The 26,455-nt window shown below is 43.3% G+C and overlaps 1 pseudogene; it reads left to right on the top strand.

The window, feature by feature from the left end:
* The first annotated feature begins 2,363 nt into the window (after window positions 1-2,363).
* On the top strand, window positions 2,364-25,931 carry LOC110340799 (annotated as a pseudogene).
* The last annotated feature ends 524 nt before the right edge of the window (window positions 25,932-26,455 follow it).

Genomic DNA, 26,455 nt, shown 5'->3' with positions numbered 1-26,455 from the left:
AGTCTGAGCTTGTTTGGCTAAGTAAATGAACAACTTACATATAAAACAACAAAACAAAATTATCAAATATTTCTATTCTTTAATTCATGAAGGACTATGGTTCAGCACATGAGTGTAGTCTTATTGTTCTACCCAGTTTCAACCAACAGGAGTTGCAAGATTCAGAATTCAAACTGAAAAAAAAAAAAAAAAAGAAATCCTAATTCACTCTATTGTGTATGACAGTTCATACGGTACAGTTGCCAAGACCACCCAGAGACTGACGCCTCTGGAAGATTGGGTCAGCTTCTGCACCTAAGGGCAACTCCACCTTTAAGAATGAAGTATGAGCACTAACATACTATGAGATGAAACAGGCTGTTCACATTATTTCAAAGACCACCTTGGCATTCCTTTGAGTGGCTCACTTCTAATCAAGAACATTAATTATTGAGATTGGCTCAAAGTTTAATTGCTAGAGGTAAACATTAAAGTTGATTATATTAAACCATCTATTAACAAGTATTTAGACAACTGTAAATTGTACATCAATAGAAAACCATAAGTATGCTTCTTACATCAAACATTTAACAGAATAATTATAAGCAGTGTTATTAATTAATTTTTATGACTATCCATCAGAGAGTCTTGAGTGTCTCAAAAAAGGAGAGAGAGCATTTGTGAGCATAAGACACAGGTCACAAAGGCAGAGGCAGTCAGAGCATCTGCTTGATGGCCTGTGTCCTTTCCTCATAGGGATATTTCTTTGGATTCTCCTGTTTTATTTAATAACTCCCACTCTACAATGCAACTAAGTTCATTTTAGTATAAAAGCAATTTCAGCCACTAAGTACTGTAATGAAATTACCTGGTTGCTTTTGAGTCTTAGAGTAAAACTAACAGTCGAGAAAGATGGGCCAAGATCTGTCCACCTTATCCACAGGTTATATTCTATTAGTTCTGCTTAGAGTATCCAGATAATACCAAACTTTTCATTTACAATTTCCCACATACACACCTATTTCTTATAAGCTAGGCTCAGAAAGAGGTGGTAATAATAAGAAAATGGATGGAACACTCAAAACAATATACCATCCTGAAATTGATTTGAAGTTACGAATTTATAATTTCCAGAACTTTGCATTTGATGTTTTCCTAATTCAGTAGACCACAGGTAACTGAAACTACGATTTCCAGGCTCTGCATCACCTGGGCTAAGCTCCCTTCTACGATGGGGACTCCATCCTGAAGCCCTGATGCAGACTTTCACTGTGGCTTCAGACAAGAAATTTGCTTGCCTACTTGGGTTTTTGGCGTCCTGATGGACAAGATGAGGGCAGTGGATGAGGAGTTTGAACCCCTGTGACAGTTAGAACAATCAAATGGTATAGGAATTCTGCTAACTAACTTTGTTTTTCTGACAGACCAGAATAGGGACTAAAGATCCCCATAGACCAACCCTGGATTTTAAAAATAAGTATGTTGTGCAAGTTGCCTCCAAACGTGAAGTGTAACAATAGGAGCTGTTTACTGACATCAAATATATGCAAAAAAGCATTGCTCTGCTTGTATTTCCTCTTGGTTTTGCCTGCTCAGTAAAATCAAGTTTAATTAGTCATAAATCTTATTTAAGCAAACATTTTCCTTGAAACATAATTCCAAGAGAAATTTGGAGAAACGAACAAAAAATCTTTTTAATACTTCCTTTTTTTTCATTTTGATTTTCAAGGCAGGATTTCTCTGTAGCTTTGGAGGCCAGGCTAGCCTGGAACTCATAGAGATCTGCCTGTCTCTGCTTCCCAAGCACTGGGATTAAAGGCATGTGCTACCACCGCTCAACTAATAAGTTCCTTTTAATTTTTTATTGATCATTTGGGATATCATGCACCCTGACTGTGCTCACTTTCTCATCTTCTCATGTCTTGTGTCTCCCCTCCCCTGTGCCACCAAAAACAAATCCATATCGTGTTGTCCATATATTCACTGGAGCATGGTCAAATTCCTAATGGCCAGTCCCCCCAAGGGATGATGAGTCTTTTTCCACCTACATCCACGCTAGAAGCCATCAGATGGGGAGAGCCATGGCAGAGGCTCTCCCAAGTCAATGCTATATCACCTGCAGGGCAGTATTGTGGGCCTTCAAGGGGTGGGCCCGGTCTCCCACATTCACTGCTGGTGCCAACAAGCCGCTGCTGTCAAGGGGCAGGGCCATCTCTACTGTATACACAGACACCAACATGGCTTCAGGCAGCAACCACAACCCTGGGCATCTGTGTGGACTTTGGTAGTAACACAGGCTGCAGACATCAACATAGCCTCTGACCGTATCGGGATCACTGATCCACACATGGCCTTCAGAGGCTGCACAGACCAAAGAGCCTAACATGGTCTCAGGTGGTGACACATGCCACTCACATCAGCCAGCACAGCTCCTACAGGCAGCAAAACCTGAGGACGTCACCAAGCCATTGGACAGGGGCACAGGCTGCATACATCCATATGGATCTCAGACTTCATCTCAGTCTGGAGCAGCTGCGTGGACCACTGACTCCAACATGGCCTCTGTGGAGTCTCAGTCCACGGTGGTCCTTCGAGGAGGTCCAATTCAAAAAGTGAGCCTTACCTCATCTGGGGCCTCGAGCCAGGGATCCCACTGCCAGGTGGCAAGGGAGTCTGCACCTGGATAAACTCCAGGCAGTGGTACACCATCCTGCCGGCTCTGCTGGGCAAGGACACCATGTAGACCTCACCTGTCACGGCCATCACGTTTCCAGTTCTGTCGCTCCCTAGCACATGAACTGCTCTGCTTTTCTGTCTTCCCCATCTCTCCATCACATATTTGTCATAGTGGCACTGCCCGCTCCTGGGGCACAAGGCTAGGGCTGAGCTCGGATGTCTTCCACCTGCCTGAGGAGGTTTTAATGAGTTTTTTAAATTATTATAATTATTGTCATTATTATTATTACTTTAGAGCACATCACTAGACTCAGTACTCAAAGCATTCTCTACCTTAAGCAATCTGGTTTCCTTCATGGTCTTGTTTCTACCATCTGGTTTGTCCTTTGTAGGTCTTAGTACTCTCATCTGTAAAATACAAACTTCATGGAGTTGAAGGATGACGTTAGATGAAGAAATTCAGGTCAAGTGCTCTCCATTGTGCTTGCCCAGCAAGGGTGATTCATTAATGTCACATCTCATTAATACCTTCTCCATACCTGATGGTGGAAATGGCTGTGTCCCATAACATAGAGAGTCAATTGTCAAGGTAAGGCAGAAGCACAAAGAACAGGACACATCATACCAGGAACATAACCAAGCTGGCTTAGCTTAACGTTGTCCAGTTGTATTTCAAAAACTACTATCTTTAGGGCCAGCGGAAAAAGGTCAGTGGGGTATGAACACTTGCTAGACAAGCATGAGAACCTGAGTTTGAACCCCAGCAGGAGAGTGTGCCTGTAATTTCAGCACTGGGGCTGGGAGCAGGCAGATTTCTGAAGCCCAAATGGTGAGTTTCCAGTTCAATGATTGACTCTATCTCCTGGGAATAAGTCAGATAAAGAAAGACACTTGACACCTTCCCCTGTCTTCATATGTGCCTGCATGGATATGTATGAACACCTGAACACTCCCATGCAACACACACACACTCACACACACATACACACACACACACACCACATACATATACAGCACATTATAGTTTTTGATGAAAAATAAAAAGGAGTCCTCATTTCTTGACCCTTCCTCTGCATGCTTTCTCCACCAAGCCTTCATCATGGTGCCCAGGTTAATGACTGTCTTCCTGGGAGCATCTGGGAAGAGTCAAGCCCTCGTGGCTATTATGAACTTGGTATCTGTACTGGATAGTCACACATTTCCCAACTCACATATTCTCAGTTCTAGTCTTGCTTCCTCTCACCTCTGGGGCATCCACAACCCCATGTCTAGCTGCACTTATTCTACCCAAACCATGTCTTTTCCCAGGCTCCTGAAACCCTTCAAGAGCTATCCTGTGAACTCAGCAAGTTAAACTCCTTCAAGGTCTTTCTTTACATTTGCAACTCCGCTAACATCCAACCATTATGCTACCTCCAAACACCATGCTACCTCTACCCACCATGCTACCTCCACCCTCCACGCTACTTCTACCTACCATGCTACTTCCAAACACCAAGCTACCTTCAAACACCATGCTACTTCCACCGACCATGCTACCTTCACCTACCATGCTACCTCCACTAATCATCCCCCAGTCACTCTGAACCACTTAAATTCTCGAAACTCATCACAGTCACCTTCTGGTTGTCTTTTTTCTTCTTCTTCTTCTTCTTCTTCTTCTTCTTCTTCTTCTTCTTCTTCTTCTTCTTCTTCTTCTTCTTCTTCTTCCCTCCTCCTCCTCCTCCTCCTTCTCCTGACATACTCTTTCTCTGCTAGAAATCCTGTTTCACACTCCACACGTTCCTATTTGGCCACAGGTTGTCAACTTTCCCAACCACAGAGTTGCTTAGGGAATCACATATGTGCTGTACTGTTTTGATTCTTATCCTTGTCATACTTTTATCAAATACCACTGCAGTCAGCTAGCCCCCTTCTCCTAGCCCCTTACACAGAGTCTTTCACATAAGAAGTCCTCAGTAGGTGTTTGCTAAACAATTGTCAGCATACTTAGAACAAATGTTCAGATCGATTTCAACGGCCAGTATAAAAAGCATAGTGAGTATAATTTGTAACAAACTGCATCAATTTAGAAGCTTCCAGTAACCATCTAAGGGATACACAAACAGAAACCTAGGAAAACATAGCAACCTTCCCCCAGAGCCCTGCGATGAGGGGGAAGGTGAGTGTGGCAGATTTTGAGAACTTAAGTGGTTCAATGTGACTGAAGGATAATGGCTGGAGGTGGAACAGTGGGTGGTGGCAGGCTAGGGCAGGATGGTGGTGGGACAGGGTGGGGCAGAATGGTGGGTGAGGGCAGGGTAGAAGGCAGATAGAAGCTGGGGGTGGAGAGTGGAGGTGGTTGACCAGGCTTCTCCATTATAGTCTGACTCATGCGAATGAGCTAAGAAGAATTCTTCTTGTTCAACTCTAGTCTGATTTCACCCACTGTTTTCTGCTGCCAGAGTCTCATGCACGTCACAGAAATTCACATGCATATCAGCAGTGATGACACTTTCTTCAAGGGAACCCACTTACGCCATTGTTGACATTAGCACACTTTCTCAGAATGCTTCAGCCTCTAGCCTTTCTGGTTCCCACTACTGCTGTGAGGGTCTTGGAACTCACTTTCTCTTACCTTTATTTTGCTAACATTTGAGCTTTGGCTCTACTGTAAGACTTATTCTCTAGGTCAGAAAAAAGCAGCTATCCCTTTCATTTGCTAGAAATATTTATTTCATCTATCCCACCCAACAGTTGAAGCAGCCATTCTAGAACCATGTCCTTGGTAGACTTTGGACCACCTGTTCCCTAAGCTGCACCATGTTCTGTGGTGGGATTGATGCAGGAGCTGAGGAGGACCCCAGGCATTCAGACTTGGCACTAGGTACCACTGGTTTAAGAAGTACAATGTTGTCTGTCCATCTCTGGTTACAGCAGGAAGGAGCCTCTGTCCATCTTCAACAGCACCGTAATGCTGAGTTTAACAATCAGTTTCCATTCGTTTGCTTTTTACAATAACTTTCTCTTTGAGACCAATTACTTTATCCTTTAGTTTAGTGATATTTTTGGCAACTTTAGTTTCTCTTGTAAATAAATTATCATTCAAAGCTAAGTTCATATAACGAAAGTGCTATTTAAACACAAAGGGGCAGACAGTGTGCAGTTAGTATGAAAATCATGACAGTAGCTGGAAGAGTTGAACTTTGGTAAAAAGTAAAAATTAAGATGTGCAAATCAAAACTTCAAATTAGGCATCGATGTCGGTTATTTGGATGTTTTCTGACCCTCAAAATACAAGGTTTGCTTTAAAACAGCAATAAAGCTATTTTCCCTAATTATCTAGGCATTCTTGATGCCATTTAAAAAACAAGGATCTGCCCATTCTCTCCATCCCTGCCCCATTCTTCCTCAAAACCATGAAGTAATTGTTCTGCAGACTACAGCACTCAGGGGTGAACCAAAAGGAAAATAAAAACAAAAGGGCCCTTCAGTCCGGTGATTGCCAGAGGCGTATGCAAACCTTGAGAAAACAAGCTGGTGTCCAAGCACACCGTTTTCATCGCTCCCTCTAACCTCCCGACTCGTTCTTAAGGAGAGGATGAGGCCCACAGGACAATACAAGGCTGCAGAACCACACAAGAGTTCCACATGTACAACCTCCTGAGTGGCCTTCAAGGGGGTAAGGACAGGAGGGGGCGGAGGACGGGCTGAGAGCAAGGCAAAAAGCCTTGTTTCTGGGGATGCAGCTCAATTTACAAAAACTTAATTCACTCTCGGGTCCCCGCTCCAAAAATCTGTTATCAGAAGGAAACAACAACCCAATAATTGTAACCACAATAAGAAGCTGAGTCTTAGCAGTTGGGGTTTCTGCAGTGACCCCGTGGATTGCTGGAGGGGATTATGTGAAGCGCCCTTGGTCTGGAGGCGAGTAAGTGGCCGCAGCTGCTCCAGCAGCTCCCGGGCCAGTTCCCCCTTTTCCCTTTACGGTCCCCCGCCCCCGCCCCCGCCCCCTCCTCCGCCCCCGCCCCCTCCTCCGCCCAAGCCCAATCCAAAATCACCACTAAGGAGCCAAGCAGAAATGGAAGAAAGGCCAAGGGCGGGGGTGGGGTGGGGTGGGGTGGGGTGGGGTGGGGTGGGGTGGTGGTGGGAGACGACTCTTCATCCACAGCAAGCAAAAGAGGCTACCCACTTAGGAAGAAACTGTGGGGTTGGAGAGCCGAGTGGAGAGTGGGGATCCGGAGGGGGAGGGAGGCACTTCATTTTAATGCACCACAGACAGAAGGAGATCTGATACTGGCAAAGTTTCAACGAAGATGGGGGCGAGGGGGCAGGAGGAGAAGAAAGGACTCTTTGACTGTTTCATGCTTCTGAATTTTCCTGAGGAGAAGCGTAAGGTCCACTGGGCACTCTGGGAATGGTAATGAGGTACACACAGCAAACGGCGCTGATGACTCAACCTCGTCCTGCATCTGCGCCCACAAAATAGGACTTCGGTTAAACAACCTTGAAGATCTCAACGGGGGAAGAGAAAGAGGGGGGTTTTTAATGAGTCAAGTCCCTTTGGTCAAAATTAGGTGTTTGTCTGAAACTTTATTCTCAAGCGAGTTGTGAACTGATGCTGATTGAGAGAGCAGGGCGATTTCTTTCTAACGGTTTTTGAGCCAGTATTCTTCCCTTAGCAAGGCACCTATACAAATTGTCTCAACCAGATAAGAGGACTCTAAATGAAGTGCTTTTTTTGTTTTTGTCTTGTTTTGTCTTTCTCTTTCAGCTAGCACAAATGCATGGATATTCACAGACCTCTTCTAGTTTGGCATCAAGGCTCTGTATGTTTACAAAAACAAAACACAGGCACATACAATAAAAACAAAGACCCCATGCCTCAAAACAGGTCACAAGCAACAAGAATTTTTATCAACAGGGTATTTGCTTCTACAGTGAATGTACATCATCTCACCCCTTAGATACCCTTTGGTCTATGAGCACCGGGTCTATCAGACAGATTCGAATCTGCACTGAAGAAACACACATGCCCTTGGGAAGGATGGACCCAACCTGTTCAGGAGACCCAGGTTATCTGCTTTCAGAGGAATCTCGTGAGAAGCTTGACATGGTGGACTCTGTTTTGAGAAAAGAAAATGAAAAGGAAGCAACTCACATTGAAAAGTGTAGATGTTTTATAAAGCTCAGAGAGAAAAACACTCTTTATCACGCCTTTCTGTTTCATTTTGTTTTAAATACAAGCATTTTTCTCATCCTGGATCTCTGAGATCAGTTTTTTCAAATCTATTTAGCAAAGCAAGGAAGCAAATCTACAAATTTTTAAGAGAGAAAGATTAACTAAACCACCACTGCTTAAGGAATGAAAATATAATTAAAGCACAGGAAGGAAGGCAGGAGTTCAGGAGTGGGCATGGGAAACCAGCACACCTCCGTACTTGTCTGTTTTTGACAGCTGGAGAGTGTGCAGCATGGTAAAAGTTATACTCTTTAGAAAACATATGAGTTTGTGTCAAAAATAGAGTTCAAACAGGAATCCAAGCCTGGAACACTGGAAAGACCATCTGCACCAGGGAAATACATGTGTTGGAAAAGCTTGAGAGTTTCAGGTAAGAATATAGACATTTCTTGACCTGGAGTGGAGTTGTTAAGAGTGGGGACACATGCCTTGTGGAGAAAAGAGGCCAGATAGGTGCTCTTCACAGCTCCCCTCAGGCAGCCCTACCAAGAAACTTCAGAGCAAAGCCAGATTCACGTACATTCTTCACTAATGGAAGCAAGGAAGTCCTCAAGTTGGAAGGCAGGAGTCCTACTCCCAGTGCCAATTCTGAGGCCAGCAGAAAAACACATGTTGTCTCTGGGCCTTTGAGACCATCTCTGAATCAGCCCTTAGGTTGTCTCACGGGTGTAAGCACAGGCTCAGAAATCCAAGATGGCCAGAACTGGGCAAGACTGATCAGCTATTTTGTACACAGTGGCGAAGAAAAGAGGTGTGGGATGTCTTCCCTTTCTCAAGCTGTCATCATATCCCAGGAGGACACACCCTGGAGTTCACAGCCCCAGAAGCAGAAGGGCGTTTCCAAAGTGTGCTTGAGCTCATCAGCACACCATGACCACACACAGGGCCGGTGCTGGCGGTGGAAGTGAGTTTTCTCTGGTAGGTGGAAAACAGAAAACTATGGCCCCTCATTTCGACCCTCAGGTCAGCTTCAGCCCAACCTCCCACTGCAAGATTTTTCCAAACCTTTCCACATTATTCCATCTCCTTTTCAAACTGATCTTGTGTGCAGTTCAGCTTCCTTCATATTCTTACTCAGCTTTGAAGAGTTATTTCTTTAAGAAAGATTCGGTCAGTGCTCCTTGACATGACTCGATTCTCAGAAGCAAATATATCTGGATTATGCCAGGTTTAATAAATTTTACTTTAAAATATCTAAGAGTAATTAATAAAAGATATATTTCGTGACACTGAGTAGTTCATAGACCATAAGGTCTTCCCAAACTTATGTTTCAAAATCATTCTTTAAAGACAATTGTTTCATCTTTCTAATGGGGTTTAAGAGGCAAAGGTTTGCTTAATCACTTAATTACTAATGCCACAACTGTTTACTGAGCACCTGCTTTGCTCTGGGCAACTCAACACAGCACGGAGATCTCAGTGGCATCATTCCTGGCAGTACTCCAGTGCAGAGGACCTAATAAGAGCTGATCGTAATTAGATGTGATGGGGAAAGTGCAGCATCATGGAAAGGCTAGCATTAATGGCAGCAAAGCCATGCCCACCCAGAAGAATGGTCAGAGAGTTGGGAAGCCATTTCTTTAGGGCAACATCATCACAGGGTGGAAAGCTGGGGAGGTAGTTCTAGCCCCAGAAGCATGAAGACCTGAGTTTGGTTCTCAGAGCTCACATTGAAAACCCAACACCAGGGAGACAGAAACAGGCAGATCCCTCATCCTGGTCAGCATCAGGTGAGTCAAGACCTTGTCTCAAAAAGCAAGGTGGGTGGAATTTGGAGACATGAAAAGTTGACCTCTATGCACCGCCTGGGGTTGGGGAAGTGGAAGGAAGCTACCACATCCCCACTAATTCAGCTTGTAAACTTTCCTCATGTTTCTAGCACTTACTGTTTTATCTTCCTTTTAGCACAGGTGATATATTATACATTTTTGAACTTACTTGTACTATCATTTGCGTTTCTGAGAGGGTTCATTTCTTTGAGAGCTTTCCCATATAAGACTTTTTTTCTTAGCTGAAATGCTTCTATCCCAACTTTTAACCTCAGATCACAGTGAAAGACCAATTAAGTTTGCCCTTGTCATACATTTCTTTTCTTTATGTGTTTCTCAGGGAAAAAAATAGTAAACAATACCCATCACATTCTTGAGAAAAGAACAGGGTCATATTTTCTAAAGATGCTGAGATCTAGACATTGAAAGCCTTGTGTGTTGTGCAAATCACATGAAGGGACTTTTGTTCACAGAGAATGATGAATTTAGAATTCCTCAGCAGAGTACCAAAGACAGGCTTTGGTCTCTGGGACGAGGCTAACTGGACAAGGACAAGGCAGCTATTGTTCTAAGGCCTCTCAGGACACTGCCATTGGAGGTGAGACCAGTGCTCACCTACAGCCTCGTGTGGTTGACCTCCAGTGTACAGGAGCCACCATTCACAGCACATGATTCACAATGCTGGTAAGCTGAACTGTGTGGGTACACAGGAACATTTACATCACTGCCAGGTCTCATCACACGGCAGCTACTGATTGCTCCTTTAAAATACATATTTCAAATCACTGCTTTTGGGTTTGTAGAACAAATTCTACTCTTCCTTCTGCTAGAACAACTCCTAAGCAAGGATGTGAGGTTGGTTTTTGCCATCCCTTCTAAGCCCAGGAAGATGGTACCTTTTTATATCCCAACTTACATCATTGTATGGCAGGAGACGTTCTGCAGATTTTTTTATTCCAGTACAGGGCCCAGGGTGGCAATGGAGAATAGGGCAAGAGTAGGGACAGGGCTGCAGTGTTTACACCTGTGCAAATTCTATACTTCCTCTTCTGGGAAGAAGGCTCAACTGTAAGGAAGCCATGCTGAGTCCTGGCTAGCTCTACCTGTACTAGTGGTGGCATCCAGCTCTACAGTTTCAATGTTCTCTAATTGAATAGTGAAGGCCTCTTAGTGTCATCCCAGGCTGCCAGAAGGGCTGAAGAAGTGAAAACAAGTTCAAGCATTGTAAGAAGTCTCAAGAGCCAAGGACAATCAATTGTGTTAAGAACCCTGCTGACTGTGCAAGGCAGAGGGCATATAAATGTAGACTCCCTAGGTGGTACATGCCTGTGTTCCCTGAACCTGGGATGTGGATCAGAAGTTCAAGGTCATCCTTGGCTCTGGTGAGCTCCAGGCCAGCCAGGGATACTTGAGACCCTGCCTGGGGTTTTCACCATGAGCTCCTGTCATTAGGGGAAAGCTACCGCCTCACAGCTCTGATCGTCTACCATGTCAGTGTGGAGGACTAAGATGCGGTGAGTATGCACAAGAATCTCACCAAACAGAAAATGTCATTTCTGCATCCCTGCCATAGCCATAGTCTCTCTGACACACCACTAGTTTCATTATTACAAGCTATTGCTAGTTGTCATTTATTTGCTTACCTGTGTACCTCATCAGAGTATGAGAATTCATCTCAGAACCAATGGTTGCTATGACAGTGCCTACCACACAGCAGGCACCTAAAATAACACTTAGGAGCTGGGCACACGAGTGATGCTCTGCTGCAAGTCCTCAGACAAGTGACAGAGATGCACATGCAGAGGCAGCATGACACAGGGACCAGCAACATCTTCAGGGGCTAGGACGATGCCTCTGCTCTGCAGCTCCAGAGAACACTCAACCCCACGCTGCCTCTATCATATAAAGCCAATAAGAATGAAACAAGACAGTTTGCCACTTTTTAATTATTATTCTCGTAACTCCACATTCCTTGATGGTTTTGCATGCCCCCTGTTACAGAGTCCTGGGTTCCAACCAAAGAGAACAAAACTGTCACAGACCAGAGAGAGTAAAGCCACGGCATGCACTAAAATGCAGAAAGCTTCTGTCATAGTCTCATTTCCAGCTAGAAGCACATGACTCTGATCTCAGTGCATTTCCCCATAAATCTTTCCCTCTCTCAATAGCCAGCCAGAAACTACCCACACTGTCATTTTGTAGGTCTGTGTGTCAGAGGTGGAGGTGAAAGAAGGCTGGATGGACGCGGAAACTGCTACAAAGCACCTCCCTTATGCTATTCACCTCTTTGCATTACCATATTAGCATCATCCAGAGGAATGTAGAGTAAACTTTATAGAAAAATTGAGGCAGTAATTATGAGATAAGGTTTTTGGTCCCATAGAAAACAAATTGGCCCTGTAGGATAGAGGAATTAGAAAGGACAGAGATGTTTGAGTCACAGGGCTCCATTCATGGTGGGACTGAAGCCAAATGCAGCCTGGAACATGACATAACCCAGGAAAAGGTGGTTTGGTCAGGGCCTGTGACCTGTCTCTCTGGAGAAAACACAGGGATGAGAATCAGTGTTTGAGTTCAGTCTTACTTGTTGTTGCTTTTGTGGTCATTTTCAAGTAAGGCTTATTGTGTCCAAAGTGAGTGACCGCTCCAGGATTGGCCTTCTCAGATGCGCACCATGGATGTGCCTCTGCTCCTGGAGAACAAACGCACCACTTTTTCCTCAATACCTTTAATAAAAAGTGGCAGTCAGCATTCTTTCTCCCAACTCTCAATCTGCCAGCTCTGGGAAAGCACATGTAACTCATTTGGCATGTTCCAAATCCTCCTGCATGATGCTCTAACAGGGTCCAGCTGGAGCTCAGAGGGGATTGGTCCCTAGTGGTAAAGATAGGAAGTGTGAACTCACCAAGCCCCAACACAAGCAGAAGCCAGGAACCCGTGAGAGGGCCAGAGAAGAAAGGAGTGTGTTTTTCTACTGCCAGACTTGTCCACATTTCCAGTCATCCGTGAGATCTGGGATCAGCCTGTCTTGTGTGTGTGCCTTTACTACTGGCTGACCTGGTGAGACAGAAACCCCCCCCTCCTTCTCTTGCTTCAGTTAGATAAAGTGCTCTATGTCTGCTGCTTGGAACAGCTGATTCTCTAGGTAAATGTGAATGCCTCCTGAGAATCCTGAACCAAGTCTCTGTGCTGAATTCAGAATTGTCAACAAGAAGAATGGGACCGAAACTAACACCTGGATACCCAGTGCCTGGCAGGCACAGGAGCCGTCACAACCTCCCTTGCAGTCATCCAGAAAGGAGCATTGCTTTCAGAAAATTGAACTCAATCCCAGCACTTGGGAAGTGGAGGAAGAAAACGAAGTTCAAGGCTAGCCTCTGCTACACAGCAAGTCTTGGGTGCTCAGGCTGTCAAACCCCTTGGGAATCGATTAATTCTACAGACCACTGACTTCCACCAGCCCCAAAGCTAAAAATGCCATCAGACACTATCTTAGGCCCACAGGAAAGCTTCCCCATCTTACTGTGACCACCTCACCGATGGAACTACCAAAACATTTTAGACTTGCCTTGATTCTTTGTTCCGTACAATATAAAACTTCTCGAAACCCCTTCCGTGTTGGCACATGGAATTTGGGGAGACCTGAATCTGTATTCCCAAAGTCATTCCAATTTGGCTCTAGAATAAACTCTTTTATCATCCTTATCCTCCTTAAGGTGTAGGTTGTGTGGAGTTTTTTGTTTGTTTGTTTTTTTGGTGTGTTGTTTTTGCTTTTGTCTTGACATTATGTTTTATAATACTATTCAGAAAAGGGCAATTATACACTCAGTAAATGTGATAGGATGTGTGGCATGCTAAAAAGGTAAGTTGAACCACTGAGTACAAAGTGACCCACTTCCCCAAAAGACCACCCAAATTGTAGCTTCCAAAGTGGAATCGGGAAATCTTATTACTGCTTTTAAATCCTGCCCCTGCCCTGAGCCTAAACACGCCGTTGTTTCCTGATGCAAGCCTTCATTCATGTATCTCTCCCCAGTATGCTCAGATCTGCACACTGGAGGTGGGAATGGGATCTTCAAAGACCTGGGGAATTTTATTGGACCAAGAGTAATGTTTAACCAAGCATATAATAAAACATGGAAGGATCAGCAAAATCCAGCCACCCAAAGGCAGGGCAGGGGAAGGGGATCCAACCCACAGCAGAAATGACTAGCTCTTTATCTAGGAAAACCACTTCTGACTGTGAGACTAAAAAATAGTGAAACGGTTACCAGGGCACGCCATGGAATCCTCTCCGTCTTTAGTAGTAAGTAGCCTGTACAATTTTTTAGTCTGGAAGTCTTTACATAAGGTCTTCCTTGAGGTAGGATGGGGTCAGAGAGCTTCAGAGGGATGACTCTGACCCTTGGAATCCCTCCCATGCCTCACAGCCTCCCGAGCCTGATGTCATTACCTCCAGGAAGGGGTCTTTGCCACTCCTCCACTTTCTTGTCCCCCAGGTCTCATCTACCTCAGTAATGTGCTAATCCACAATGCCACAGAAATGATTGAAATATTTAGACATAATGGAGGAATTGTAATGGAGTCCAGTGGGAAACCCAGGTGTTTAGATCAGCTTAATAATAATAACCTCCGCCCCCGCCAGGGGCCTTTCTATTCAAAAACCAGCTATGCTTTTATTCTGCACCATAAAGGCTACCTCAGACAGGAAATTATTCACCTGATTGGTCTTTACAAGTGCTGTTGGGTTTAAACTGAGGGCTGTAGGGGTCATTAGTGGGCAGCTTGTGATTAACCTTTGGCAGCCTGTTGCTTTTCACACTTCGTTAACAGCTTCCAATACTGGCTCTCAGGTCCGAGGAAGCTGTTTACTGACAGTATTAAAAAAAATCGCTACAAATTCTTAAGGGTCCCTGTTAAGGAAGAAGAAATAAAACAAAACAAAAAACCACTTCCCTGACATCTTATGGCCCGCTGGGCCAGGTGACTGGGGAACTGGGAAACCTCTATGTTATAAAGGCTCACCAAGGAATATGCTGTCTAACACCTCAGTGGAGCCTGAGCTCCTTTTCTTCCATATTTACATGCTGTGGAGGCACCATCAGAAAGGGGGCCTTTTAAAGTATGTTTAGAGATTGGATCCTGCTATTTCTCAGGAAATTAAGCCCCACCTAAGTTCGGGAGGAAAGAGAGAAAGGTTATTAACTGGAGAAGTCCTGAGAAGAAAATGGAAAGACTTTGGCAGCACAAACTGATCTAGAGTTTTAGGAAAGGTCTCTGTGAAGTTAATACATGATTGTAGTGCACACACCACTCCAGGCTGATGTGATACCTTGGCAGACATTTTCTAGAGTTTGCTGCACACAAAAAAAGACTATACTGTCATTTTCCTCCCCCCAAAATGTGCCTAAAACCTAAGGGATGTCATTCTTGCATGACTCCTCCCACTGCCCCTGTGACCTTCCTGCAAGAACTGAATGGCCTTTCCATGACCCCTCCCCCAGCAGGACTCCTCTCCACCACCACAACTGCCAGCACTCTCTTCTTACTTTCTAAACGCCAGTGGAGAATTTAGCTTCCTCTTTGAGAAATGTCTGAAGTGAGCCCAAGGGGGAGGGGACGGAGGCAGAAGATGATCCTGGTAGCACTTTGTCCCTTCCTGTTACCTACCTAGAGACATGCATGCATGCATGAGTGTAGAGGAAACCAGTAGACTTCCACACAAGACTTTTGTGCTCAAAACATTCAAAGGAAGAGCCAGAACACAAAACCGGGGCTGACCGATGGTTCATGGGCTGGCTGGCTCATTTGTTCTCTGGTTTTGATGCTCTTGCTTATTCCTGTTTTTTTTTTTAAATTGTGCCACTGTCTGCCAGAATCCTCTCCCGGGGAGGAGGGGGCGGGACACCAGACAAGTACTGCTTCTCTCCCAGAAGAGTATCAGTCAGTTACTATTCTTAATAGGAGAGAAGAGGTAAATGTTGCCGCTGCCTGACCCTAGAACGGCCTCTCCTGTGTTACAATGACCACTGTGTGTGCCACTTGTACCTCAGACTAGCCAGGCTGATAGCACCTTAGACATACTGCCGCAACTGAAAACACTTCAGCCTCATGGTGGAAGGTGGAGGGGAGTTGTCGCCAGGATAAGACTTTGTATTTTATGTCAAATTTTATCTGGAAGCTCATTTTGAAAGTGGAATTATAACCCGCCCACCCCCCAAAAGCAGGGATTTGATTTGAAAATGCCAAAATAACTTTAATTATAGGTTTGTTGGGGGTGTGACATTCAAATATCAGTCAGTGGAAAACTTCACATTGTTAATGTGACACTCAGAAAATTTGAAATCCCCGTTGTACTAGTACTATTTATTTGTACATTCTTGGTCTTTCGGTGCACCTGCCTGCCAGATAAGAGCCCATCTCTGGAACAACTTCTACATGGTCACATTTCTTTTAAAGTCGAGACTAAATGTACATTGTTGTATCCTTGAAAATAAAAACCTTGGTTCTACTTATTGCAGTTTCAAAATTGGACTGGATTATACACAATTTTGAACATAAAAAATCTTAATTTGAACTCCATATTCTTTTTTTCTATAAAATTCAAAAGAATAAGATGACATTGGAAGACAAATCTATAGTAGTCCCTAACTCCAGGCTTCTACTCCTTACCACAGACTTATTGTAGACAATAATTGATTTTCTCTGCTCTCTCTCCTAAGCGCATTAAAAAAATAAAAAAAAATAGGTAAATAAAAGAAACCATGGAAACTGGGTCACCATAAAGCAATGCTTTTTACCCTCATCAGGGCTCTTGCTGGTTTCCAGAGATGGTGTCACATGTCCCTAGTTGGCTAATCTTACAGGGACCATGGTATCTTTGTTGAACATCCTCTTCCCGAAGGGCCTTCCCTTGAGTTTCTTCAGTTTAACCTCATCCACAAAAGTTTACTTAGAGTCTTCTTCACTGAAGAAGATAGCTTGGCAGGAACCGGTTATACTAGTTTTGACCGATCAAACCTAGGCTTGGATCATACAGCCTTGTCTTGCACAACAGCTGGCTTGCAACCTCCACCTTCACCACGTGGCTCTCACCTTTCATCTGCACTGCTGCTTGGTCCCAGCTAACCTTTCACCTACTTGACATGCTTTGCAGCATCACCTGTCTTCTCTGTGGATACTCCTGTTTTAGTCTGGACTGTTCTGCTCCAGCAGAAATCTGTGTTTAGTAAGATTTAAAAACCAAAACCTAAACCCCCAGAGACTTATTTCTTGTAGTCCTGAACACTGTGGGGCCCAAGATCAATGAAATCCCAGGGTTTCTAGGTTGTACCACCCCATGGCCTAAGACAGAAGCGGGAGGGGTAGAGTAGAGATAGGACAAAAAGAGAGCCAAATTCACCTTTCAGAACCCACTCCTGCAATACTAGCCACCCCTGGGCTGACTAACCCACCCTTGTGTGGTAAAAGCGCTAATGCATGTAAGGCCATTGGAAGAATACTGATTATACAATAGGCATAATAATATTTCAAACTTTATCCTATGGATCATTGAGATCTATGAAAGAATTCTAAACAAAAATTAAAATAGCATTCTTTAAAGACAATTATTTAGAAAGAGGTGCTTGTATTTGCATTTTGAGACAACATCTTATTGTGCAGTCCAGGCTGACCTCAACCTCATAACAATCCTCCTCCCTGGTACCAAGATTACAGGCCTCCTGTGCCGCTACACCCAGTTTGACCATTCTTGTAGTAGTATATAGCATTAATTATCAGGAGAAGGATGCTAGAAGTTTAAACAAATCAGTTAGGATTAAAGAATAATGATCGATTATACTCTGTGTCCTAAAATTGTTGTGATCCCAGCACTGGGAGACAGAGTCAGAAGAACTGACACAAGTTGTTCAAGATGGAGCCAGGGTAACATATCAAGATACAGTCTCAAGGAAAACACGCCAAAAATCACAAGTAGCTCAACTACAGTAGAAATCAGGCAGCTGTACTTGAAGATCATCCAAGAAGCAAAACCAAGAGAATTTGGTAAAAACCCTGTGAATGGCATTCACTTGAAGTTTCCAAACTTCTGACATAGGAGTTCAGGCACTTGGTGGAGTATGTTAGCTAATTCTCATGGATGTGACATCTATCTGAGGAAAAAAACCAAAGGGTGAAAGATTTATTTGGTTTCCAGTTTTAGAGAACTTGATCTGCAGCTGGTTAGCTCCATGTCTTGGAGAGCAGTGGCAAAGCAGAATCATCATGAAAGAAGGATGACAGAGAAGAATCTCTTAGTTCATTGGAGACAAGAGGTTGAGAGGGAAGGCAGGGGAAGGCCAGGCAGAGGATGTACATTCAGATTCATGACTCCAATGACTTGCTTCCTGCAACCAGACCCACCTCTTCATAGCCCTTTCTGTCTGAGCTCAAATCAATGGGTTAGAACTACACTTGTCAATAGCACCACTCTCTGGGGACCAAACTTTCAACACATCAGTCTTTAGGGGACACTTCATATTCAAATCATATTGTGGAGTATTGAGCATGTCCAAAATACAAGAGCAAGGACTGACAATGATGTGTTGAATTTTTTTTTAGGTGTTGAATTTTTACCTACTATGCTGACACGAAAATTCCAAAGGTTGTTTAAAACTTGAATGTAAAAGAGAGGAAATGATGAGGAAAGGAAAAGAGGAACCCAGAGACCACTGGGGAATAGCAACATGAAAAGGAAGAGAGCTTCTAAGATAGGGTGAAAGGGAGCTCAGAAGGAATTGTCAGAACCAAGATGTTTGAGAATGAGAGGGAGTCAATATCAAAGTGCAGGGATTTGCCTGTCCTAAGAACTTCAGCACATTCCCTGGATTTGCAATTGTGTCATCACTCAACCAAGTGGAAGCCATTTTGCAAAGTGGAGGCAGAAATTGGGCCACGCAGGTTGAAGACATCAGAAGCCAATGTGAGTAGAAGAAAGTAATTTCAAACAACTCTAAGAAGTTGGAGAATGGGGAAGAAATGGAAGGGAGATGACAATTTCCTTTGGTGGAGGTGGTGTGCAGCAGACAGAGAGTTTTCCCCCACAGACTTTGAGTCTTCTTGATCACTTCTCCTGGCTCAGCTCGAAAGTTCCCACACTACAGCTGTGACAGCAGAGGGATACCCAGGAAAGAGGGGAGAGGAACTGGAAAGAAACACAGCATCCAGGTCTCATCCTTATGTCTTCAGCCAGTACCAAATCGTTGGAATTTAAGGAGGACTTAGCTACATCTCTAGGTTATCCTCACATGAGCTGCTTGGAACCCAGAGATCACATAAGGAAAAGTACACGTATCTTGGAAGGAAAAAAAAATGGTCTATGTAGCTTAAGCCTAGCACTCTTTCATCTATACTATACAGTGAAGGTTCTAGTTAAAACCTCAGCTACACCATGTTTGAAGACCAATGAATATTCCCAATTTAGAAGGGAAATAGAAAGAACTGAAAACTACTATTTACAAAGAACTCTACTTCTAGTTCTCCTGACACCACATATCACTAAAAGCATTACGGTCCTTATGTTCTTCCATCGGGGCAGCCTGCATAATTTATTCTCAGACAGTAGTTATCAACCTTCTCCATGAAGCAGTTTATCTGCTTCTTGGCACACACAGGTTCTTTTAAGCCTACTTCCAGCTCAGTTACATCATGAAACAAACTCCTATAGGACGTTTTTGTCACCTGTCCTGTGTCGGGAAGCCACACCACAAACCTACACAAAAGTCTTCTGGGATATGTAAAAAATAAAAAAGCACCACACGAGTTCCAAAGTCACAGGAGAAAGTTGAACCATGGCACTTTGAGGGAGTTTAGGGGCCACGCTAAAGAGCAGAATACTCAAATGATGGTCCTAAGAGTGCTGTTGTAATTCATTCTCCCATCAAGATCTCTGTGTATTACCAGTTCCACAAGACCTTTGGTTATCGGCCAAATAAATGCCACTTCAGTGAGTTATTGCAGGGGCCAGCTTCAGCTTGCAGAGTCAACGTTTTTTCCTGTCTAAAGAACTACTGTAAGTTTTGCATCCGTAAACCAGATGTGCCCTTGGGTCTAGAGTTTGCCCTTATGACTTTCCCCCTCATCTTGGTTGCTAAAGAGAGTCCCATTGTAAGCCTCAGCTCTAAGAGTTTCACTCAGTGATGGAAGGGAGCTATAGTCACACAGTTGTTGGCATAGGACAAAATGCAAAAAAAGCTCCTGGGGTAGTTTTGTACCATGTGAAAACTGCTGCCTACATCTGGGAATAAAATTCAAAAGAGATACATTAAAAATATATAACTTGGCCTCCTATGTCTGCTATGAAACAAAAAGGACACAGTAAATTTTGTGACAATTCTTCCAATTTGCAATTGTAGGCAAAATTTCTTCAATTTGGCGTCACTTGAGCTGAATTCAAAATGGATTCAGAAAATGCAGTACTTGACCAAGTGAGGATAAATGTTGCCTCATGTCTCATTGCTCCTCTTTAAATTGATGGTTACGGGCATAACAAAAGGAGAAGACAACAAATGGCATATACATACTTGTATGAGAAGGCAAAAAAAAAAAATACCACCCACATGCACAGAGTACCACACACAGTCACTTCGCGAGCTGTCAGACGCCATATAGGGGAACCATTGAATACTGATGACATGTTTTTAACCCCACACAAATGACTCCTGCTACAGTGCACGCAGCTCGTTTTGCCAGAGCTTGCCTCCCTCACAGTCAGGAGTTGCAGTCAGGGTACATCTGGAGAGTGTTCTTCCGAGGAACATTTCAGTAGCAGTGCTTACACACACACACATCTCCCCCGTCATGCTAGCCTTTGCCAATCAGTAAAGCACAATTGTTAAAAACAAGTACAAGCCTCTTCTGGGAAAAGTCAACCCCCGTTAGCAGGCAGGAGACAATGAGAGGACAGAGCCCATGAGGACATGCTAGCGCCCCTACCATGAGCATGGCTGGCAGCCTCTCGCAGGCAGGTATCTTAGTCATTCTAGAACAGCCCTGATTCAGTTGGCTGTAGCTGATGCCTTTAGAAGCTTTGCCCTCTCTGTCCTCTCTGTCTCAGAACTTCCTAGTTACAGGACCAGAGAGATGGTCAGCAGTTAACGACACTTTCTGCTCTTGCAGAAGACCCGGGTTCCATTTCCAGCACCCAACTGGTGGCTCACAACCATCCATAACTCCATTTCTAGGGAATCGAATTCCTTCTCCGGACCTCTTCTAGCACTAGGCATGCATGAGGTACATATATATTCATGCAAGCAAAATATACATACACATAAAATAAAAGTAAATAAATCTTAAAAATAAATTCCTACATTTGTCATCTTTTAGACTTTTATACAATTGACTTCTCTCCTCCAATTCTTGCTGTTCTATCCTTTCACTGCCGAAGAAGATCAATTGTCTGAGATAGTAAGCACTCTTGTTTGTGACAGCAGACAGAGGTCTCCAACAATCGTCTCCTTGATGACTCAACAATTATTGATGAACATATCTCAGTGCCAGGGTGTGGACTTCACTGAGGACAGCAAGATGAAAGATGTTCAGCTCTTGGCTTCAGGGATTACATATTTCTGTAATGTCTTTCATGTGCACACATTACCAATTGATAGTTTTAAAACTGAATTTGCATTACTTAAGCCCACTGATAGCTGCGAGTTAGCTCTTCCTCCTCTTTCCCAGGCTAACTCTTCCTCCTGATGCACTTAAGCATGGCTCTAGGGATAACTGCCGTTCCTTGAAAATATGCTACTGCCCAACTTGAAAAGGGTAAGCGAGACTTGGACGTGCATCTGAGTGTTCTCACTCCATTTTCCATAGTCACAACTCCTGCTATGTTTTCAATTAGACACAGTCACTGAAATTAATATTCCATTACACGTTTTTTGATCGTGCTTTAATTTAACCAACAATAATGATGGGGCATAAAATAGCCAAGTCCTTTGTCTCCAGATTGATGAACAGAACCATATGCCTGACCTCAACCCTTAGGGGAATGGACCTTCAGAAAGTATTTGCAGGGCCCCTCCACTTTTTTGTGTTATGTTCCTGTTGCTTTTTTTGGTCTGTTTGGCTTTGTTTACTCAATATACGTGGGAGGTGAGGCTGGAGTGAGGGGTTTTGCATTACTCCTAAAATTATGGCACTTGAGACAAATGTTGCCCCATTTGTCATCTATTATGTCTTCCTTCTGGTATTTATTCCAGAAGACTTTGGTCAGAGTATACACAGAAATTAACTAGTTTCTGTTTCTTTGGGGAGGTTAATTGTGGGGTATGTGCGTCTATGTGCCCCTGTGTGTGAATTAACAGATAAATAAATGCACATTAAGTGCTGATATCTAACTGCCCCACCTAGAGTGGGGGCTGGCAGGGTATAATCCAGATGCACTGGGGGAGGCTTCTGGGGCACCATCTCTGCAGCGCTGACATTCCGCGCCAGGTGAACATACTGTGACTTTGATTGAGCCAGCCACTCCTGCTTTTCCTTCTTAACAGTGTGTGGCTGGGGTGGTTACTTATTAACGTCTCTGAACTCCTCTGCTCAGCTAGACTATTAAGAGAGCACACACGTGTGGGACACAACAGAGACTATCTGCCGCGCACGGCCAGTGATGGACAGGCATGGAGAAATCATCGCTCTCTCCTCATCCCCCTCTCTCTTTGCATCACCTCTGCCGTTTTGTTTTAGAAACTGTTTTCTGACTTTCCTTTGCTTGGCTTCTCTCTGTGAGCAGCAGATCAGCTCTGGATGCTTCCACACTGGATTTAAAAGACTTAAATTAAATTTAAAGCTATTAATTATCTGCTCATGAGAAAGATGTTACAGAAGTATCCCTGTCACGCTAACAGCTTTTGTCTTTTGTCGTGCAGTCCCGGGTGAATGAATAAGCAAATGCCCGGAGAGTCTAAAAATTAACACAGAAATAAAGGTGAGCAAAGAACACGAAAGAAGGCACACGATTACCAGAAAGGTAAAGCAAGGGGACAGGATGGATGGAGAGACTCTGACAGTTTTGATCAGTCTTGTGGGAGCTGCATCACCTTTTATTTGATAACTCAGTGTTACTGTGAACCAAGACCTCAGATCTGCATGCTAAGTCCCTTTAAAGTGCCTCGATGGTTCCGGGGGTTTCTAGAAACTGGCACCAGTCCCGCTATTGAACCCAGTCCTGCTGTTGAAGGACCCTGCATTGATATTTAAAGGTTTAGGTTCACAGACCAACATGTATTAGTCATGCATCTTGTGCAAGGCACTATCTATTTGCACATCTTAATTTCCTCTTCTGTATAATGGGTATGTTCATAATAACACAGCTACAAACAGCAAAACCCATTCTGACTAGCTAAAAGGGGCTTTTTACCTTGATATGAATAACTTCAACTTATTAGAAGGGCTAGATAGCTAAGTCCCAGCTGTGTTTTCAGGTGTAATTTCTAGTACCAGAGACATTTATCTTGGGCATTTTCCTTGTTAACCGATAGATGCTTCATTCCAGATTTCTTTTAGTATTTTATTTATTTATATAGGGGTATGCACATGCTGTGACATTCATACAGAGGTCAGAGGACAATTACAGTAGTTGGTTCTCTCTTTCTACCATGTATATCCTGGGAACCAAACTCAGGTCATCAGGCTTGAAAGCTATGTTTATCCACAAGCCACCTCACTAGTCCTTCATGTAAAATTTCTGTATCATAAAATAAAATAATAGAATTCTTATTAATCCCAAACTCCTAAGAGTACAAGTGAGAAGACTGGTACTGCATCAAGAAGTCCAGCCACAGGGCCATGTGAGAAATGTTTCTAAGTTGTGTGATCCGTGGGTTTGAGAAGGCATACCGGTAAGGATAGTGTTGAGCAGAGCAAGCAAGTCATGCTATCTCCCACAGGGGCAGGGAGGCAGGATTAGTGTTTGTGAAGATGCTCCCACATCATCAGCAGAGGCTTAGTCTAACACTATTGCCAAGAAACACACAATCGTGTTAAACTCTTATGTGTGTTTACAGCTCCAGAGTGCATGAGTAAAAAACAGATGCATGTAGGAGAGGCATGTGTGTTCATATACTCTAATTTGTAGTTGATAGGTCAGGCAAACAAAGAGCACTGAGGACATAGACTTAACAATACTAACAATGAGCCTCACAAAACCCACATTATAAAACACTGTGTCCAGTTACTTGTCAGATTGACAAAGACATTTTACAAAAATCAAACAGCCATATAACCAGCCTAATAAATCACAGAGAAATACCTCAGGAAGGATGAAATCACTGCCAGTTCTCTGGAAGTTTTCAAATACATTTCAAATAACTAATGGCAAAAGAGAGACATCATAACCAAAATTAAATTATTGCACTACATTTTAAATGAGTTATGTATGAAAATCAATGTGTGACGATGAAGAAATTTATAGCTTTAAACTCTAACAGTTAACAAAGAGAAAGCTGGAAATTAATGATTTAATCATGTATATTAAGTCATAGACACATTAATCCTCAAATGGAGTCATTCAAAATACTAGTGGGAGTGAGATTATCCTCATTGTGGTAATCAAGGAGACAGAGGGGGAATAAACAGCATTAAGAATGAACGTGCTTCTGAGGACAGAGCTCAGTTTGTAGAGTGTTGCCCAGGGTGCTGAAGCCCAAGGCAACATCCTCTGGAATAACCCTGGGCATGAAAGGCTCCCATGTAGTCCCAGCCCTGGAGAGATGGGCATAACAGGAGCAAATGATCAGCATCATCTTGGATATAAAACCATCAGCCTGCAGATAATGAAATCAGTCTGAAACAAATAAGCCTGATGTTAGTAAATACTGTTTTCAAAGAATAAAGATGTCATAACTACAGATTCTTTACCAAAAGGAGTAACTGTTACAAATCATTTACTACTGGTATGCTTAAAGATACAAAAAGAGAATAAATAATTTTTTAAGAAAGAAGAAATTCTGTATGGATATACCAGAGCTCTTCAGTACTAAAGTGAAGGTTACATGAAGATTGCCAAGTAAACACACTAACGGTATTCATCTATCTCTCAAGGACTTCACATGAGTGTGACTAACAGGTCTGTTGTCCTGATGAATTTCCCTAATGTGATTGTGTAGGTTTTATTTATCTTCCTAGCTTGTTCTTATTGGCTTAGCCTTTAAAGAAACCAACTCTCCCTATAATAGTCATATGAGAATAACAAAAATGCGCCTGTAATAGTTGGGAAACGTTTTTTCCTTGAAGACAAACAAGAAGTCCCACAATTCTTTAGCTGGGAAGACTTGCACAGATCTAGGACCTACCAATCAAAGGCCCTCCAATCGAATAGCCATAGAAGACTCACATTTAGAAAGAAGTTAGTGCAGCTCTCAGGCCTCGTTCCTGGGAGGTATAAAGCACGCTGTCGCCTTTGTTTGCCCATGTTGTGCATCAATCCTAGTGTCATTTCTGTTCAGTTCCAGGACCTAGCAGCTGTCACTGGTGCCAGTACTTTAGATGAATGACCAAGAAACCAATAAATCAAGAGGATTTGCTTTCATCACTTTTGGAAGCCCAGCAGACACAAAGTATACTCCCACAGGCATGAATGGTATGTCTTCAGATGATATGGCATCAAGGTGAAGCAAGCTACCAAACCATCATTTGAAAGTGGTAGATGTGGACCATATTCAAGAGCAGAGGCCCTTCCAGAGGAGGATCCCCCTATAGTCACATGGAAGATACATGCATGACATTGGCTCTTCCACAAATTTTAGCACGAATTCTTAGAGGCGACCTCTCTAAGTAAAAAGAAGACCACCACCACAACATGGAGGTCCTCCTCCTAAAAGACTAGAACCTTTAGGACCAGTTTGTAGCCACAGTGGGATGGGAGGAAGTGTCCCTGTGTCAAGTGAAAGAGATGGCTACAATGGCTGGGAAGGGAACTCGTGCTGTTTCATAGAGGTGTTTATTTGTTCCCAAGAGATAATGAGGACTAAACACAGCTATTCAAGAAGAGATTACCCAAGCTCTCATGATATCAAAGATTATGCACCACTGCTAAGAGATTATCCTTCATGCTAGTTAATGTGATGACCTCCCATCCAGTGGCTATGGCAATAGAGGCAGATATGTGTGGATGGTGACTTTTTAGATCATCATATGAGAGTGATGGTAGCTCACACAGCACAGCCCATACATGAGGACCACCTCCATCTGATGGAGGAAGCAGTCTAACTGCTCATGTCTCTGTGATAGTAAGATGGAAGCTCCCTTTCTGAGAAAATTTCTGTAGTTTAGAACCATAGGAAAACAGAGGAACCTTGCTGTTGCTTTCAGGGAGCTTGGCAGAGTAAGAATTGGATAAACGTACCCCTGTGGTGGAGATTACCAGAGACACATAAGCAAAGTACTGTGGGAGACTGCTCACCTTCTTCATACATGCAGAGGGATGGATTTTAGTGTGCATGTTTGTGTGTGTGTGTGTGTGTGTGTGTGTGTGTGTGTGTGTGTGTATTGAAGAATGGAATAAACTACTCTCTACTTGTAAGATTTAGGTTTTTGGTTGAAAGATTATGCTACAGAGTGAGTAGAAATAAACCACAAAAACTAACAACAAAAGAAAATTCCACACAATCTAAAGCCTGTCCTACCCACTAAATGCTTCACAAACTGATAAAACTCTGAACTTTTTTTTGACAAAATGTGACTTTTAAAAAAATGATTTTTTAAAACAAGTATTGAGACTTTTTTTTTTACAAAATTTAATGAAAATGGTTTATTTCCGTTAGAAGAATCTGTATGA

This window comes from Mesocricetus auratus, unplaced genomic scaffold (assembly GCF_017639785.1).
Source record: "Mesocricetus auratus isolate SY011 unplaced genomic scaffold, BCM_Maur_2.0 Super-Scaffold_100011, whole genome shotgun sequence".
In the NCBI taxonomy this organism is placed as follows: Eukaryota; Metazoa; Chordata; class Mammalia; order Rodentia; family Cricetidae; genus Mesocricetus; species Mesocricetus auratus.
This window is presented reverse-complemented; position numbering and strand designations above follow the sequence as displayed.